This window comes from Tupaia chinensis, unplaced genomic scaffold, assembly GCF_000334495.1.
Source record: "Tupaia chinensis unplaced genomic scaffold, TupChi_1.0 Scaffold143769_1, whole genome shotgun sequence".
In the NCBI taxonomy this organism is placed as follows: Eukaryota; Metazoa; Chordata; class Mammalia; order Scandentia; family Tupaiidae; genus Tupaia; species Tupaia belangeri.
The window spans coordinates 570896-574392 of NW_006203618.1; positions in this window are offsets into that span (position 1 = coordinate 570896).

Genomic DNA, 3497 nt, shown 5'->3' on the forward strand with positions numbered 1-3497 from the left:
AAATACATTGGGCATGTGTGTGTATGTGTGTGTGTGTGTGTGTGTGTGTGTGTGTGTGCATTCCCAAAATTCCAAGAGGGATATGGAGAAGGAAATGTAGTATGGCCATCCCACTCCAAGAGTTTGATCTCTCACTCTCTGTTTCTGGCAAGCACACGTGGCCTATAGCAAAAACAAAACAAAACAGAATTTTCCCCATAGAAGAACTCAAAAACCAGAAGCATTTTCAGGGGAAGTGAACTTGGGAAAGTTGACACAGTAAGTTAGAACAGGGGTGATGAAATGATGAAACTCTGAATCACGGCAGCACTGCATCAGGGTATTTCAATTACATTCTATCACTTCATTGTAAATCAAATTGTTTCAAAAGTCTTTAAGGATCTCGATTAAATGGCACCTAGTTAAGTTTTCATAGTTATTCATAGAACACTCCTTAAATAGTACATTAGAAAGGTCACATCATGACAGCACGGTACAAGCAAAACCCCATTGACGCCCATGCCAAGATTTCTGTCACAGGCAAACTTCTCAGCTGCCTTTGAAGCCAGCAGGGTTCAGAACCCTGAGCCGCTGGACCACATATTGGGCTTCTCTTTATATCTGACCTACAAACAGTAGGACTTACTTAGAATGCAAATGAATGAGTTCTGGGGAAGACATTGCCTTTGATTGACGTATTTGGTCTTTCTGACCTGAAAACACAGCAGTTACTGAAGAGCTGTGTAGGCATTGGTGTGACTTAGGGAGTTCAGATCGTATGTTGGGTTCAACGCACAGGGCTGACGTTCATTATTATTATTTTTTAAATATGAAAACAACCAGCACATTGCCCATTGATTCCTTAGTTTAGCCAAATCCCAGGAGTGCCAAGTAGTGCAGAGGCCTGAGCCCAGAGGAGAGACAGGCTCTACTGCTGGGCTGGCTGCTCTGTTTCTCTAAGCCAGGAAGGGCAGATTCAGGCACCAGGGGCCTCTCTCCCTGGTAGCCTCTCTCCCTGGTATCTGGGACTGGGCAGATGGCTACAGATTTAGAAAGCTTTGCTCTGCTGTTGCTAAAAGGTGCTGAATCACAGTAGAGAGCTAGGATCTAGCTTGTGACTTATACAAGTTCTGACATTGTTTACTTTTATTATTTATTTATTCCCCAACACCTTGATGTTACCAAATTCCACTCATGATTGCTACAAGCAATTAAACCAAATAATGATAACAGAAATCAATTTTAAAAACTAATTTGGTAAGGCAGTACATAAGTTTCTGGTTTAATTCTTTTCGTTTATTTGATTAGTTTTGATTTTTGTCATAGAAGCTACATACATAAGATGCAGCTCCAAATTTGAACAGATCAAGAATTTTTTATGTTTATTTTTGTTTATCCCTAGAAGTAGTATAATAAAAATTGCTCTGGAACTTTTTGTAGACATAACATATCTTACATTGCCAAAGGCTATTTTTTTCTGTAAGTAGTAATGACACCAAAGTCTCCCTAAATTCGTCACCTACATTGGACAAAAATGGCTCTAATACCGTGAGTTGTGATTTAAAAATGCATGATTCGAAGGCTCACTTTAAAAATCGTGTCATTATTCCAATTATATTAAAGTAAACCTCTGAATTAAATTCTGAATGAAGAAATTTCCAGTTTTGTAAATTGAACCAATAATTTTGACCCATAGTGAGTAATTTCATTTTTATGCCATGCTATCCTGAGATAACTATAAAGTTCACTTGATAGTCATAAAGCCATGAAAATCAAGAACAACTAATATGAAAGTATATTCCTTTTCACATTTCTGAGGAGACCAGAGGTCTGAATAAAAGATAAACACTGAAAAGAGCAAGTGGGTGGAAAGGGATTTTAATATGGGTCATGACCTCATTGTTTCCAAGGATTAAGGAAAGAACTTTCCACTCCTAACTATTATCCAACAAATAGAACAGTTTTTTCAACATTCTCATTTATATTATTTTCTGGAGTGTAATGTCTCTCTTTAAAAGGTTTAAGCTAATGCCCACACTTGCCTACTTAAAAACACTTTCCCATTTATTACATTTCCTTTTCCCAGACCTCTGGTACACTTAAGAGGCCTCATTACACTCTATGGAAATAAAGAGATTCCCAAATGGAAAAGGACTGCTTTGAGTGCTGAGTAATGTCCATAATGTCCATAATTAACTCATTAACACTTTAATTCATTCATTCATTCATGTAACAAATAGTTATTACACACTATGAAAAAAGGCAGCTCTAATCCTCAAGGAGTTTGGAATCAAGTGGTGCAGGAAGTCAGGTCTAAAACAAATGCTAATTTAGGGCTGTGAACACCATGAAAGTAGGGTATAGAGAGTATGCACTGAGAGCAGAGAGGAGGCAGGCAGAAAGTCCTGGATAGGCAGACTTAGCAAAAGTTGCATTAATGCTGAACATAAAGGGATCAGTAGAATTGTGTTGCTGCAAAAGTGGAGATGGAAAGAACAGATAACAAAAGGACAGAGGGATGCAGGTGCATGGCACGTTTAGATCATGATGAGACACCTGGTTAAATTACAGATTGGTGTGTAAGAGGACTGCAGCCAGGGTGGGGCAGATGATGTAGACTGCAGGCCATGAAAGGCCTTGAGCACCATGAAGGAGCTTGAGATATTATGAGTCTGAGCAGGGTAGTAACAAATATGAACTTGGACAAATCATTTTTGTACCTTGCATAGAGGGCTACAGTGGAGAGAAGCCAGAGCGGGAAGAACTATTTAGAAATCAGAATAGAGCTGGAGCAGCTGAAGTTAGGGGTATAATCTGGAATGAGAAATGGAAATAAGGAACAAGAGACCAATTATTAGTTATCTTTGCAAGATGAGAAAAGGAGAGGAGTCAAATCCTTATACAATCTTGTATGTTTCTATCATACAATATGCTCACAAATATTTAAATAAAGCTTCATATCATTAATAAGAAGGTTCAGCATGAAGAGCATTTACTGAGTCCATGACCCTGTTTTTGTGGAATTCTAAAGAATGTACCTATGAAAGCATTGGTACATATGCAATGAAGTCTTTCACAGATAACTATTTTGCTTCAAAAAATAGAAATTGGGAGAAATGATGGTGGTAAAATGTGACCCTCCATGAGGCTGAGTTACATGGAAAGTTTCTGAGTGCATGTCCATAAGGCTCCCTGAAGATGCAGGCACAGTCATGCTTATGATCTAGGACTGGCTGAGACTGAGGACCTTGTTGGGGGTGTTCTCTGCCTGCCTGTTTCTCTTGCTTGCTCATAGATGAAATAAGTAAATTGAAAAAAAAAAAGGAAAACTATACTTCCAACAGAAACATCTACAGATGCCCTAATTAGTGAATGTGCTAATAGTTCCTCCATATAATAAACATTAGCTGGTACCTATTCTTTAGTATGGACATGTACAAGGTGACTGTATGGACATAGGCATTTTATATGGTACATAGAAAACCTGCAACATATGAATTTATTGTAACATTTAAAAT